This window comes from Bos taurus, chromosome X (assembly GCF_002263795.3).
Source record: "Bos taurus isolate L1 Dominette 01449 registration number 42190680 breed Hereford chromosome X, ARS-UCD2.0, whole genome shotgun sequence".
NCBI classification, from domain to species: domain Eukaryota; kingdom Metazoa; phylum Chordata; class Mammalia; order Artiodactyla; family Bovidae; genus Bos; species Bos taurus.
The window spans coordinates 122,506,164-122,523,170 of record NC_037357.1 but is presented as its reverse complement, the minus strand read 5'-3'; positions in this window follow the sequence as shown (position 1 = coordinate 122,523,170).

Sequence of the window (17,007 nt, the reverse complement as noted above, 5' to 3'; positions counted from 1 at the left end):
GATTGTGGTGATGGCTACACAGTTATGTGAATATGCTAAAAACTCATTGGTTTGTATAGTATGTGAATCATATTTCAATAAAGCTGGTAAAAATGTTTATTTTATTCATGTGCAATCTGATATCAGTGAAAAATGTAAATCCCACTTCCATTTTTGTCTTTGGTTATTGACTACTTGGCAGGTATTCCTTTTGCTTTAAGAAAATCTTGAATTTTATTTAAAAAGTACTGTACACTAAATCTTTGCAAAGCTCCTCTACAAGTCAGCCAATAAGCTTTGGCAAAGAACAGACAATCATTGTCTTCTATTTCTGTCAACAGTTCCATAAACTGGCAATGATTCATAGCATTTGCATGTGTACTGAACAATTTTAATAACTGTATCCATGACATTTTTCTTAGGTTTGCTTCAGAAAACTGAGCACAAATATTTTCAATATGCATTATACAGTGGAACAAAGCAATAAGAGAAACATCAGTCTTTTTTTAAAACAATTCAATAAATTCATATTTTTGAAACTAATATAGCTGTAGCATCATCTGTTATTAAAGAAATGAATTTTTTCATATCTAGCTGAAATTCTTCTTTGACATATTTAAAAGATCAAAAAAATATCTACACCATGAATTTGATTTTTAGGCCCTTAATTGACATCATTTCTTTATAAATTTGTAAGTCCTTTGAGACAAAATGTACCCAGAGTATTATTGGGCAATGTCACTTACATTGCATGACTCATCTAAAGCTAGAGAAAACCACATGCAAATTTTCAAATTTTGAGTCAATTGATCTTTGAAATTATTAGCTCTTGTATTCCACATGTAATTGTTTGGTGGCATAATTGAGAATCTTTTTTTCATAAAATATTTTAAATATTTATTTTATAATTTTCTAACTTTTCTTTCTTTTTTTTTTAATTTTCTAACTTTTCTAACACAATTTCCATCACAGAAATGAAAAATCTTTCACTGTTTCTCTAACTAATATGGTTTTCTTTTTCTCCAAGAATCTAAGCCATTATATAGCAGGCCAAAGTTATAAATTAATTTAAAATGTTTCTACTAAGTAAAAGAGTAATTTCATTATAGGGAAGATCCCCTGGAGGAGGGCATGGAAACCCACTCCAATATTCTTGCCTGGAGAATCCCACTGACAGAGGAGTTGGCGGGCTACAGTCCATAGGGTCACAAAGAGTCGGACATGGCTGAAGCGACTTAGCACATAGCTTATTCACTTTACTGCGCAGCAGAAACCAACACAACATTGTAAAGCAACCATATTCCAATTAAAGTATAATAAAAAATAGAATCATTAAGTATTTGTAAGATATTGGAGGACCCAAGCCCCTACCCAACTGAATGCTCTCCTGAAGGGATGTACTACTGATCACCTCCTGTGAGAACTGCAGTCCGTTGGACCAGGACACAAAGGTTCTTGGTCAGAGTGCATATCTTTATGAGTATATGTGAAGTAGTCCATGGCAACTAACAGAGATCTTCAAGGCATAACTTAAAGAAGTCTGAGGTTTTCAAAGAGTATGTGGGAGTAAGATCTAATGTAATCTGTGCCACATTAATATGACTCTCTTTGAACACTGGCTTCATTCTTTAATAATAGATTTTCAATCTATGTGTCTTATTAGACATGAGGACACCTAAGCTCCAACTATTTGTGTCTCTTCTCCTTATTTGACTCTTATCTCCTTAGAGCTAGGGATTCTCTTTTTTTCTTGTTTCATTTTTAACAATTAATCTTGGAATCCTTAATGTCAAACTCTGTGTCAGGGACATACTAGATATACAGTAAATGGTTAATTGAACAAATGATTATGTTTTAATTGGAGCCATTTGAGTCAATGTTTAGCTTATTATTTAACCCAGAGAAGGCCACTGTAACTTTAGACATCTTATGCAGGAAGGGAGACTGTTGACATGGCAGACCAAAGGAGGGGTAGATTTTTCCATGAGATATATTTGCCTCACTTCAGAAAGAATATTGTCTAGATCTATAAGTTTTCTCCTTAAACGTATAAAGTTATCCCTGATTTGTAATGAAGGGAAGATGGCCCTTGTGCATATTTTATGCACCAAGGCTTTGCTATCTTTACCAAAGATGCTTTGTTTGAAAGGAAAAGAACTTTATCTGCATTTCAATGTTTAAAAAAACCCCTTTCTCCTAAGTATGCAAGGGTTTTAAAAAGACCAAAAGTAATATAAGCAAAAGAAAGTCTTATTTTTCATTTCATAAATACAACAGGGAACAGCCACAATGTCTGTACACTTTCTTACTCTACCAATGAATGTGCTTGAATCAAAAACCCTAAAAATTGCCTCAGTAACAATCTCAATTCCAAACAGACTCCATCTCTGTGCTTTGCACTGAGGTTGGAAGAACACCTCATTCACAGGGATGAGTTTGATGATAGGATTGAAAAAGGTATTTCCATAGGAAACCAGTCTGGTTCTACCAATTTGAATCCCAGGTCTCGACAGCTGATGGGTTGTAAGAGCTCTGGCTTCCTTCTGACAATAAAAATGGAGGATTTCTGCAAAACTGCTTTGGATTATGAAGCAGACTCATTTTCCACTGCTTTAGTCATTGAGGGCTTCCAAATTCTCTGTGGGTGTTAGAGCTTCTGTTTTCTAGTAGTGGAGAATAGAATGTTTTGTTTTATCAGAATTAACTTTTGTGGGGGTTTTCAAATTCTCAGCTTTGAATAGTTTAGGAAGACAAAACTTCTCACCCACTGCACATGGTCAGAACTCTTGTGTTCTCTGGGATTAGGTTACTGGTTCCTTGGAATTCTTAGTTGGCTTATTTCTTTTGGATGACTGTTCTGCCAGAATAACACTTGTCCAAATAATGTAATTAATTAACATTTTTATCCTTTTATGTGTCTCATTCATCCATTTATTCATCTAATAGATAGTTACAAACACCTACTGTGTGCAAAGTGCTGCAAGATCTCAAGAGAGATTAGATACAGTTGCTACCTTCTAGCACCTTGAAAACCAGTGCACATATGTCCATATGCACAATAAGTATTCCAGAAAAAGGAATGAAAAATATCCACAAGAAAGTGCTTTGAAAATGCCAAGTAGGGAGTATTCACTTCTAGTTAGGAAAACAGAGAAACTTTGTGTAAAAGGTGGCATTTGAAAGGTGGAGGGATTTCAGTTAGGAGAGAATGGCATGAGGCTGGTTAGACTGATTTGTAGATCCAATGCTACGCTGGAATGAGAGCCCATCGTGCGCATCTCTTCCCACTTTCTATTCAGTGACATCATGTTGGTAGTTTGAAATCAACCATAGTGGGACTATTTACAAAGTCTATAAAATTTTTTGTTTGCTTTTTTGTTTGTTTCTTCAAACTGGTCTACCAGCATACCAGTGAACATATTGCATTATTATTCCTATTACTTTTGACTCTGCCTTTGTGCTCAGTCATATCCGACTGTTTGCAACCCCATGGATGGTAGCCCACCAGGCTCCTCTCTCCATGGTATTTCCCAGGCAAGAATACTGGAGTGGGTTGCCATGCCCTCCTCCAGGGGAATCTTCCCGACCCAGGGATTGAACCATGTCTCCTACATTGACAGGTGGATTCTTTCACCACTGAGCCACCTGGGAAGCCCTTCTATTTCTCCAACCCTCTCTAATTATATGCCCTTTCCCCCAAGGCCTTGAAGTTCCCCCAACTAGACACAAGAAGATATTTTACTGTCCCATTGATCTTGGGTTTGTCCAAGCAAGCTCCCTTGATCAAAGGAATGTCAGCAGATATGATATGAGCAAATGCTTGAGATGTACTTGCTGAGTTAGAGAAGGGTATTTCCTATGCAACTTGCTATTTACAAAAGAAAGAGAAACACACAGAGTAGAGATGAACTGAAGCAAGAGTGGGAAGCCAACAAAACCCATCCAATATCAGCAAAGCCCAGCCAACCTATAGACCTGTGAGTCAGAAGTAAATGCTTATATTCCTATGCAACTGAGATTCTGTAGTTGTCATTTACAGAGCAATAGCTAATGAATTGTGTTAGATTTCCTATTACTGCTATAACAAATGCCACAATGTTAGCTTATGAAGCTAACATCAAGATTCAGCAGGGCTGGTTCCTTCTGGAGGCTCTAGGGAAAAATCTGTCCCTTGTCTCTTCTAGCTCCTAAAGACTGTCGACATTCCCTAATTCATGACTGTATCTCTCTAATCTCTCATTGTCACATTGCCTTCTCCTGTCCCTGACCCCCTTTCTGTTTTGCTCTTATAAGAACCCTTGTGATTACACTGGACACATGTGGATAACTTATGATAATCTTCCCATGTCAAAATCCTTAACTTAGTCATATCTGCAACGTCCCTTTTACTATGTAAGGTGACATAGTCACAGGCTCTGGGGATTAGGATGTAGACATCTTTGGGAGCCACTATTCAGCCTACCACACTAATATAATTAGAGAATAAAGTATGCATTTGTAATGGTGGAAACTATGCTGGAAAGATAAGCTGAAGTCAGCTGCTAGGTACTTTGAATACATATTTTGTAGAGTCCATGATAACTTTGAAAGGGAGTGAAAATGAAGTCACTCAGTCGTGTCCAACTCTTTGTGACCCCATGGACTATAGCCTACCAGGCTCCTCCATCCATGGGATTTTCCAGGCAAGAGTGCTGGAGTGGATTGCCATTTTCTTCTCCAGGAGATCTTCCTGACCCAGGAATTGAACCCGGGTCCCCTGCATTGCAGGCAGACACTTTACAGTCTGAGCCACCAGGGAAGCCCATGATAACTTTATCTAGGCTATTGATACACTGAGTGTCATGTTTGAAGAAATTTAATTTGGTGGCCTTGAGTAGGATGAATTGAACTGGGGAGAAACTAGAAGCAAGAAACTTAGCAAGCACATCAGTCCAGTAGAAAATTAATCAGCACCAAAACCAAGGACATAGCAGTAGAAAAGGAAAGGAGGGGTACTTATTTTAGAAACTGAGTGATAAATATAGAGTTTTAAGCTTGACTAACCTTTGATTACCTGTAATAGAAATAGAGAAATTAGGAAGAGGGGGTAGGATGAGGATGGAGTTGGGAGCACTGTAAGGATTAGAATCCATGATTTTTTTTTTAATGTTGACTTTAAGGTGCTTGTAGGCTATACATTTCCCCTTAAGACCATAAGCTACTTCAGTTTGAGGGCCAGTCTTATTAATTTTTGTGCTCTTGGCATCTAACAGAGTAATTGGTATTTGTTAGGCTCTCAGTACATGTTTATTGAAGAATGGAAGGAAGACAGGAGAAAGAGAAGAGGAAGGAGAGAAAGTGTTGAATGCCTCTTCTTCCCCCACTCCCAACTTTGGCTGAGCCAGTCCACTGGATGGTTCGCAGGGCAGAGGAAGCAATCTGAGGATCAGGTCTTTCAGATGCTCTAATCTCAAACTGGGAAAGTGCTCTTCTGTATTTTTGTCCAGACTGAGATTCCTTACAGGCAGCTAGGCCAATGAACAGAACAGATGAATATGCAACCAGGTGATACTTCACCAACACTGACTTTACCAATATAAAGGGAGAAACAGCAGGTATATGCTGGCCCCAGAAGGTATCAAATGTGAAAATCCAAGGAAATTTTTATGCACTTAACCCACATAGTTTTCCCCTTGTGATCTCATCTTTTGTGTCTGAGGCATAAACCCTTGCCAAACTCCTTCCAGACCACTGATGGATTTATCCCTAATTTTTATGTTACTTGCATTAAAAAAAAATCAGCACAATGGCACCACTAAAAGGGGAGGTGGTTCTAATGCCAAGGCATCTGGGGTTGGTACATGTACAGTTTCAGCTTCCACTGGGACCTTAGCTCTACTTGGTTAAACTTCCACTGTTTTTGTTTTCTTTGGTTTGTCTGTCTGTCCTCAACAACTCAGTCACCAAAATACTTTCCCCCCTAAATGTATTGCTTTATCTTATTTTCTCTTTAACAACGATGCTTTCTCCTCTCAAATGAGAGGTTGCCATGACTCCATACCCTGATGCAATAGGATGAAGAAACCAGGATAGTTTAGCATTTTAATAGCTGATAAGGGACCATATCAACTTCAACAATGTCAAATGTTGCAGGTAAATGCCAGTAAGAATGATGACTAAAAAAAGACCCAAAGATTTTGTTACCAGCAGAGGAAGGCCAGCCATTCATGAGTGACATTTAAGACTGCAGTTTCAATGGAGGTTAGGGTTAAAAATTGACTGGTAAACAGGTGGAAGCCAAGGGAAGAGGATACTCTTTTGAGATGTCTGAAGTTCAAAAATAAATGAGACAGGATGGTAACTCAAGATGGTAACTCAAGGTTGTAATAAAATAGCTGAAAGATTTTTTAGGACACTTAAAATCATGTTTTGTAAATATTAGCCAATTATATAATTGAAAACTTTAACTTATCTGATAACCAAAGGATAAAGGGAACTGATGAATCTCAAGATGAAGTAATTCGTATTTCTAATAATTTGTGTGTTGTTTCTTTTAAAATACAAGTATCATAACATTTTAAATCAGATGTGGTTATTGTTTATTTCCTACATGAAATAAGTCTTGAATTAGAACATTTCCATCTACTAACTTTCACAGAACTCTGTATCTGTTTTTCAGCAATGAAGGACTGAGGTGCCAGAAAGATATTCATTTGAACAAACACAACAAATGTAATTTCCCTTCAAAAGCTTTAAACAAAATCAAGTACAAATTAATCTTTCCATTTCTTTAGTTGTCTTTATACTTGGAAAAAGCCTCAAATAAACACTGTTTATTATTTTCTACTGCTTCAGGGAAAGATGATTCCTCTGATTTAAATCTGAGAGAAAGTTAAATGAGAATGCAACCCAAAATTGAATTTGTGAGGTTTTCATCAAATTAGCTCTATTCTACCACAGAAAAGTCCTTTTCAGTACAATATAATTGCCAAAAGAAGTTCTGGTTGGCTTCATGTTAAGAGAGAAGAACACTGACTGAACATTCATTTCAAAAGAAATTGAATACTGATGTTAAAAGAGATGAACATTTTCCTTCTGGAAAATACTAATTAAATAAATCATTATTTATTCTTACACTATGAGCTTGTCAGGAACTCCATGAGGCTTGAAGCCCAACAAAGCTTTAGGATTATGGAATGTGGCAGAAAGAGTAGGACCAGGACATAAGCCAGACATCCTGGAATGTGAAGTCAAGTGGGCCTTAGGAAGCATCACTACAAACAAGACTAGTGGAGGTGATGGAATTCCAGTTGAGCTCTTTCAAATGCTAAAAGATGATGCTGTGAAAGTGCAGCACTCAATATGCCAACAAATTTGGAAAACTCAGCAGTGGCCATGGGACTGGAAAAGGTCAGTTTTCATTCCATTCCCAAAGAAAGGCAATGCCAAAGAATGCTCAAACTACCACACAATTGTACTCATCTCACACGCTAGCAAAGTAATGCTCAAAATTCTCCAAGCCAAGCTTCAGCAATACATGAACTGTGAACTTCCAGATGTTCAAGCTGGTTTTAGAAAAGGCAGAGGAACTGAGGATCAAATTGCCAACATCTGCTGGATCATGGAAAAAGCAAGAGAGTTCCAGAAAAACATCTATTTCTGCTTTATTGACTATGCCAAAGCCTTTGACTGTGTAGATCACAACAAACTGTGGAAAATTCTTCAAGAGATGGGAATACCAGACCACCTGACCTAACTCTTGAGAAATCTGTATGTAGGTCAGAAAGCAACAGTTAGAACTGGACATGGAACAACAGACTGGTTCCAAATAGGAAAAAGAATACATCAAGGCTATATAAACTGCAGCCATGAAATTAAAAGACACTTACTCCTTGGAAGGAAAGTTATGACTAACCTAGATAGCATATTCAAAAGCAGAGACATTATTTTGCCAACAAAGGTTCTTCTAGTCAAGGCTATGGTTTTTCCTGTGGTCATGTATGGATGTGAGAGTTGGACTGTGAAGAAAACTGAGTGCCGAGGAATTGATGCTTTCGAACTGTAGTGTTGGAGAAGACTCTTGAGAGTCCCTTGGACTGCAAGGAGATCCAACCAGTCCATTCTAAAGGAGATCAGCCCTGGGATTTCTTTGGAAGGAATGATGCTAAAGCTGAAACTCCAGTCCTTTGGCCACCTCATGTGAAGAGTTGACTCATTGGAAAAGACTCTGATGCTGGGAGGGATTGGGGGCAGGAGGAGAAAGGGGCAACAGAGGATGAGATGGCTGGATGGCATCACTGACTCGATGGACGTGAGTCTGAGTGAACTCCAGGAGTTGGTGATGGACAGGGAGGCCTGGCGTGCTGCAATTCATGAGGTCGCCAAGAGTCGGACACAACTGAGCGACTGATCTGATCTAATCTGATCTGATTTATTTAACTTATATGCAGAGTACATCATGAGAAACGCTGGGCTGGAGGAAGCACAAGCTGGAACAAGATTGCCCGGGAGAAATATCAATAACCTCAGATATGCAAATGACACCACCCTTATGGAAGAAAGTGAAGAGGACCTAAAAAGCCTCTTGATGAAAGTGAAAGAGGAGAGTGGAAAAGTTGGCTTAAAGCTCAACATTCGGAAAACTAAGATCATGGCGTCTAGTTCCATCACTTCATTGAAAATAGGTGGGGAAACAGTGGAAACAGTGACAGACTTTATTTCTGGGGGCTCCAAAATCACTGTTGATGGTGACTGCAGCCATGAAATTAAAAGACACTTGCTCCTTGGAAGAAAAGTTATGAGCAACCTAGACAGCATATTAAAAAGCAGAGTCATTACTTTGTCAACAAAGGTCCATCTAGTCAAGGCTATGGTTTTTCCAGTAGTCATGTATGGATGTGAGAGTTGGGCTATAAAGAAAGCTGAGTGCCAAAGAATTGATGCTTTTGAACTGTGGTGTTGGAGAAGACTCTTGAGAGTCCCTTGGACTGCAAGGAGATCCAACCAGTCCATCCTAAAACAGATCAGTCCTGGGTGTTCACTGGAAGGACTGATGTTGAAGCTGAAATTCCAATACTTTAGTCCCCTGATGTGAAAAACTGACTCATTTGTAAAGACCTTGATGCTGGGAAAGATTGAGGGCAGGAAGAGAAGGGGATGATGTAGGATGAGATGGTTGGATGGCATCACCGACTAAATGGACATGGGTTTGGGTAAGCTCCAGGAGTTGGTGATGGACAGGGAGGCCTGGCGTGCTGCGGTTCATGGGGTCACAAAGAGTCAGACATGATGGAGCGACTGAACTGAACTGATACAATGCAGTTGAATATACAGATGGAAACATTTTGTGTGTGTGGTAGTCACTCAGTCGTATCTGACTCTTTGCCACCCATGGACTGTAGCCTGCCAGGCTCCTCTGTCCATGAGGATTCTCCAGGCAAGAATACTAGAGTGGGTTGCCATTTCTTTCTCCAGGGGATCGTCAGAACCCATGGATCGAACCCAGGTTTTCTGCACTGCAGGCAGACTCTTTACTGTCTGAGCCACCAGGAAGCCCCATTATAGAAATATCAATAATAATTATAATTTCTGGTTATGCTTGTACTCCTGTATTCAAGTCAAATGAGAGTGAGAAGTATAATACTGGAAGGGACAACAAAGTACACATTATTTCCATTTTGATTAAAATCAGTAAGAGGAACTTTGAGCTGTTTTAAACATAGTTTACTTTGATCAACCTCAGACATAAGTAAATTAAAAACAACAACCCAAAAGATATGCTAGCTAAGACAACTTATATTCTGACTTCACTTATCCACGAGGTAAATCAGTGTGCTTTGTATAATTCCCTTGAAGGGATTTTTCCTCCCAATTTGGTTGTTTCAATTGGGACAGAATCAGATGACATCTGACAGTGGTCCAGAAAAGGGAAAGTGATTCCTTTGGAAGGGAAACTATTTTGGGCTTGTTCCTTATTTTCTACTTCTATTTTAAAAAGAAAGAAAGACCCCTTTAACATTAAATGATACCTTTGGAAAGTCACTGTACTGGGCTGTGCTTAGTCGCTCGGTTGTGTCTGACTCTTTGTAACCCTATGGACTATAGCCTGCCAGGCTCCTCTGTCCATGGGGATTCTCCAGGCCAGAATATTGGAGTGGGTTGCCATGCCCTCCTCCAAGGGATCTTCCCAATATAGGGATCGAATCCAGGTCTCCCACATTGCAGGTGGATTCTTTACCATATGAGCCACCAGGGAAACCCATGAATACTGGAGTGGTTGCCTACCCCTTCTCCACGGATCTTCCTAAGCCAGGAATCAAACTGGGGTCTCCTGCATTGCAGGTGGATTCTTTACCAACTGAGCTATCAGGGAAGCCCTGGAAAGTCACTAACATACTCAACATACAACCTAGTAGGATTTGTTCATATGCCTTTCCTTCTATCTGGAATGCCTATTTCTTTTACAAGACAGGTCCTTCCTTCTCTTCCAAATCTTTTCAACATGCATTTCCTTTCTGAAATCATATTGCCATCCTTGAACACCATCTTTTGCTTCTGCCACTCGCTTAGTTCTAGGTCCCTCAGATAAACCTGCATTCTTTAATTGTGCATATGTGTTTATACCACAAGAAATGGTTTGTATCCAAGAGCCAAGGTGGGAAACAATGGGGCTATGAGAAGTAATCCCTAATGCCGGGATGCCAGTTTCTTAGACTCTTCAGATTCCTCATGGGGAGTAAATGGCCATTCAGACATTTGTTTGACCATTTCTTTCATTCTTCATTCTTTATTTGGCCATTTCTTTCTTGCTTCTCCTGATCTCATTAATCAGTTTCCAGGTTGCTCCTGTATCACCCTCTCTATTCCTCAAACCCAATCAGTCTTCAAGTTGTACTGATTTTACTAGTCATGATCACTATGTTCCATCTCCTTCTTTCCATCTCCATTACTTTCACTCTGGTCCAAAGCACCATCATTTCTCACTTGGATTCTTATTATAATGTCCTTCTTTGTCTTTCTGCATTTGCTATCACTGTGTTATCTATTCTCCACATTACAGCTGCTGCTGCTGCTGCTAAGTCGCTTCAGTCGTGTCCGACTCTGTGCGACCCCATAGACGGCAGCCCACCAGGCTCCCCCGTCCCTGGGATTCTCCAGGCAAGAACACTGGAGTGGGTTGCCATTTCCTTCTCCAATGCATGAAAGTGAAAAGTAAAAGTGAAGTCGCTCAGTTGTGTCCGACTCTAGAGACCCCATGGACTGCAGCCTACCAGGCTCCTCCGTCCATGGGATTTTCCAGGCAAAAGTACTGGAGTGGGGTGCCATTGCCTTCTCCACATTACAGCTAGAGCGTTCTTAAAAATAATCATAATAAAATATAATTATACATGTCCCCCACCTCTCATTTAAAATCATGCAACGGCTTCTTATTATTCTTAGGATAGAGAATAAAACCTTTACAAGGCCTAAATTAGGGTCACCATCTGTCCCAATTTACCCAATTCGAAACCTGTTTATGCCTGTTGTCCTGGTTTAATTATCAGCATCCCTTTCACTTTCAAGGGGACTTCCCTGGCGGTCCAGTGGTTAAGACTCTGGGCTTCAAATACAGGGGGCGCAGGTTCCATCTCTGGTCAGGGAACTAAGATCCCACAGGCCAGGACAGCACAGTGGAAAAAAAAAAGGCCTTCTGCTTTCAAAAGTAACCTAATTGACTGATAAGTCATGTGACGCCTCCCCACCAGCCTTGCATTCTACTCTCCCTCTCACTCATGGGAATACAACCTCATTGGTTTTCTCTCAGTGCCTTAGATTTTCTTACCTTGGAGCTTTGGTACACACTTCCCTGAAATGTATTTTCCTCTTCTCCTTACCACGGTAACTGTTACTCATTCTTCAGATCTCATTTGATCTCGTTTTAAATGTCAAGTCCTCATATTATATGTTCTTAATAATCTCAGTAGTTCCCTTCAAAGCATTAACCACCTTTGCAATCACATATAAGTGTATGTCATTATTCAAATAATGTCTCACACCCTCCTCCCTGCATAGGACAGCAGAGGAGGTATCTGTTTTGCTCTAATTAAATTCCCAGTATCTCCCACAGAACCTGGCACAGAGTAGGCAATCAGTATGTATTTATGGAGTGAATAAGCTGGTGAACATGCTCAGGGCACTCTGTACATAACACCTCCTACAAAATCTAGATTAAGATTGAAATTAAATGATTGCAAATATGATTAATATCTTATATAAGATCTTTTTGTTCACCAGCATGTAAATTCCAAGGCAATGGAGCAATAGAGGCTAGGACTACCTGGGGGCAGCACACTCTAATCCCAGATCTAGCACTAACCATTTGCATGACTATGAGCAAATAACTTAATCTCTGTCCCCATGTGTAAAAGTGGGGGATGAAAGGATCTTGTAGCTGTATCTTACAAACCTTACAAAGTAGAATAGTGCCTGGCACATTGTAAGCACCACGATAAGTCATCCTTCTTATTATTGAACACTGTATCTTTAAAAGAAACACTACCTCTTTGATATTTAGCACAATATCATGCTGCCATGTATACATGTTCAATAAATATTTATTGAATTATTTGAGGGACTAAACTCCCTGCTGTTTGTCTGGTGTGGCTACAGTCCCTTTTGCATTTATTCACTCATTAAGCTGCAGTGGGAACAAGTACTCTCCCTCACCTAGGCTATATTTTTATTATGTCTTAAGAGAGCTCTGCATTGTTCTCTGAGAGTTTTAGAATCACATCAGAGAATCAACTCTCCTGTTTTATTCACAACTGTTTGAAGTGTCATTTGCATGGAATCCTAGTCTGGTCCCCAGTGGCAGAGCCAATCTAGAAAGTATTCTGAGGGTTAGTTGGCTAGGGGATACCCAACCTCTCTTTCCATTTGGCTACAACCACTGTTCCTAGGCCAAAGATATACCTGAACTCTCTCTCATCAAGGTGAGATCATTTTCCTTCTGGAAAACCTGCAATCTGGGGGCTTTGGGATTGTTCTTAATCTCTGGCACCCTTGCAGGGGTGGGGTGGGGGAACTGTCTACCAGTTTCTACTTTCCAACCATTGCCCTGCCATCAAGATCTTCAAGAGCTTACTTGCAAGTAGCCCTCTCTGCTGCAACTTCAGACATTTAATGCAACTACCTACATGAGAGTGATTATATGTCACAGAACTATATTAACTATGTATCACAGATAAATCTGTATTATAGGTCTTCTTAATACAAATTATAATGTTAATCTTCTATAGAGTAGGGCCAATGTTATTCCTATGATTGTTCTCACATATAATGTGACAAAAACCATATCCTGGTTGGCAGGCAGTACATTGCTTTGAACTGTGTGAGAGGAATATAATCTTAGAATTTAAAATGAATTGACATTGCCCCTGCTAGCCTACCTAGAGTTTCCCTGGTAGCTCAGCTGGTAAAGAATCCACCTATAATGCAGGAGACTGGGGTTCGATTCCTGGGTGGGGAAGATACCCTGGAGAAGGGACAGGCTACCCACTTCAGTATTCTTGGGCTTCTGTGGTGGCTCAGACAGTAAAGAATCTGCCTGTAATACGAGAGACCTGGGTTTGAGCCCTGGGTTGGGAAGATCCTTTGGAGAAGGGACCAGGTACCCACTCCAGTATTCTGGCCTGGAGAATTCCATGGACAGAGGAGCCTGGCAGGCTATAGTCCATGGGGTCCCAAAAAGTTGGACATGACTGAGCAACTTTCACTTTCACTTTCTTTCAACCAGCCTAAGACTCTTATAAATACACAGTCTGCCTTGGAGATATTATATTTAAAAATCCTCTTCTTTGGACTGAATTGTTTCCATAGTTTACCCTTAGGCTGATTGTCCCCATTAGACAGAAAAAGGATTCTTTTCATGGCAGAGGTGCAGCCGGGGAAGGAGCTGTAGTTACTAGTCAGCCTTTGTTCTCTGGGATGCCCTTGACCATACTGCAGTAGCAGGCATAACTCTCTATAGATCTACTTTCAATGCTGCTTATGTTTGTCCTGGTCGGGTTTTCTTCAGAGGCAGAATGTTAGGTAAGAATTGAATGTACAGAAGTACCTGGTGGTTCAGTGATTAGGACCAATGTGCTTTCAGTGGTAGGGACACAGGTTCAATCCCTGGTAGGGGAACTAAGATCCAGCAAGCTGCAGGGCACAGTCAATTAAAAAAAAAAAAAAAAAAGAACATACAAAGTGTTTTAGGGAGGTACAGGAACACTGGTTGGGAATGTGAGGGGATATAGGGCAGGGGAGACAGTCAATAAAAGGTGCTTTAAAAAGACCAGCTACCACAGTGAGCAGCCCTGGAAACAGAAAACAGACATCTCAGCATAATCCACCGAAGGAGCCAGATATCTGAGGTATGTTTACCTCCACACTCATCAGATATCTGTTCAGAGTTGGTTCCCAGGCACTGTTGTGTGTGGGGGAGAAGTTGGTTCCAGCAGCCCCAAGTCAGCCTTCTGGCAAAGACGTATGCACCAGCCACTGGAGGTCAGGCTGGTAAGATGGGCGTGGTAGGAGATCAGAGAGGATGTGGGAGGAGCACTGACAGCATCTCCTACGTAACTGAAAATATTACCAATGGTATATCTGACTAGTGAACACACTGTATGGTGGATATAATGTGACTGTGGCAGAAAATTACCCGTCTCTTGCTCTCAACACTATTGTGAAACCAGTTTATTTCTAGCTGTTGTTGTGTAGCTCTTATGGTGCCACTTTCCTCACTGCCACTTGTCTTTTATCCCTTTATTTCATTCTCAATTCCACATGCCCTCTTCCATTCCACCCCTGTTGGCAAACCTGTCCTACTTATATCGCCTTTTTCCTTCTTGGCTTTTCCCAAATGGAAACCCTAAGCCTTCTGTGTCTTCTCTCAGAACAAACACCATTATGATGGGTGATGACATGATTATTATTGCAGTGATGATAACATTTGTTGACTGAATGCTCCACTGGTCACTGCTCCTGGCTGTCACAAAGATGGCTGAAGAGGCACTAAGTCAGGATAATGAGTAATAAAAACTGAAGGTCTCTTTTAGGCCTGATTTCCCTTATGCCCAGGCGGCTGTTGGCCCTGCGTGGCTCTGCTCTGGATCTGTGCCATTCTGCGTCATCTATCTGGCATTGCCTAGAGGAAGACTGACTCTCATGTCAGATGAAACCGATGATGATTCTTGGCTAAGAAAGCAAGATTCCTGAATGCTCAGGACACTGAGGCCTAAGTTCATATCTGACACTCCTTTGTCCAGGCCTTCTGATCCTCATTTTACTTCCAGGACTATAACTCCTGTTAAAATGCCCTTGGGCTTGATTTTCATCATTTAATCATGCTGTCATATCTGTTTGCGCAAGAATGCTGACCTTATTTAGAAATTACTGTTGCAGTGTTACCAGATGCACACACTAATGGCCCACTAGGGCCAGTCCTCATATGAGCAGAATGCTGTGATGTGATCTCAGGGATTCTGGGATCACCACAAACATATAGTGCTCACTTGCTTCCTGACACCTGACACTTCTTAACAAGAAATACATCATTCCATGCTACAGTTAGAGAGAGAGAGACAGAGAGAAAATTCAAATTACCACAGAATACTTTCCAGAGAAGCAGTTTGTTATTGACTTACCTGTATTTTTATTTTTACCAAATTAATGCTGCTAAGTCACTTCAGTCGTGTCCGACTCTGTGCGACCCCATGGACTGCAGCCTACCAGGCTCCCCTGTCCATGGGATTCTCCAGGCAAGAATACTGGAGTGGGTTGCCATTTCCTTCTCCAACGCATGAAAGTGAAAAGTGAAAGTGAAGTTGCTCAGTCGTGTCTGACTCTTACCTGTATTTTTATTTTTACCAAATTAATGCTGCTAAGTCACTTCAGTCGTGTCCGACTCTGTGCGACCCCATGGACTGCAGCCTACCAGGCTCCTCTGTCCATGGGATTTTCCAAGCAAGAGTACTGGAGTGGGGTGCCATTGTACTTAATTTTTAAAAACACAATTAGCACTAAAAAGCTTGTAAGAAAATATAGCTACTGCTCAACTCCTCCCTAGGCCTGAGAATCACTCCTCAGAGAAAACTACTGTCTACTGTCTAAGCTATTTCTTCTATTTATCTACATACACAAAGTTTCATATTTATAGTATTATTTCTTATTTATCCATTTTGTACATTGTCTATTTACTTCCTATAGTAAAACATCAAAATTTAGTACCCCTACACACTGCATATTGTCCCTCTCCTCATCTTTCCAATAAGTCGTATCATAACTTTTGGTTAAATGAATACCCTGTGTTAAAATGACTATGATCATGTAAAATTGTTCACAGTTGAGGCATATAGCATACAATAATTCCACTTCTTTACTGTGCATTTTTTTCTGTAGGTAATAATTGCCTTTTCTTTCTTTGCTTAGGTTTATATATATCATCTGCTAATTCTTTCCCAACTCCTCCATAGTTACAGGTGCTTCTCAATACTATCAAACACATCCAGTAGTCTATCAGTTTCATCTCCTCTCCTCTCCCCCATAAGACATCTGTCTTAGAGTCTCCTGTTCTGATTCATTCTGTACTTGTTGTTCTTTAGATCAGCTACATAGCTGTTCTGTCACAATTTCCTCTGTTAATAAATTCTCCTTTCTCTTCTCTGTGTTGAATTCCCTGTTCCCTGTATCCTAAGTCTTCCACTTTGTAGGTTTATTCCTTTGTGATAGTGAAGTACATCCTGGAGTAGCTCTCTGGAAATACATTTCAGAATCTTTTCATGCCTGAAAATGTTCGCTCTTAAATGTTAGTTTGTCTGGATATAGAATTCCAGAATGAAAATAATCTTTAGTCAGAATGTTGTGAGCACTGCTCCAGCTTTCAGTGTTACTACTGAGAGTTGGGCTCTAAAGAAAGCTGGGCACTGAAGAATTGATGCTTTTGAACTGTGGTGTTGGAGAAGACTCCTGAGAGTCCCTTGGACTGCAAGGAGATCCAACCAGTCCATTCTGAAGGAGATCAGCCCT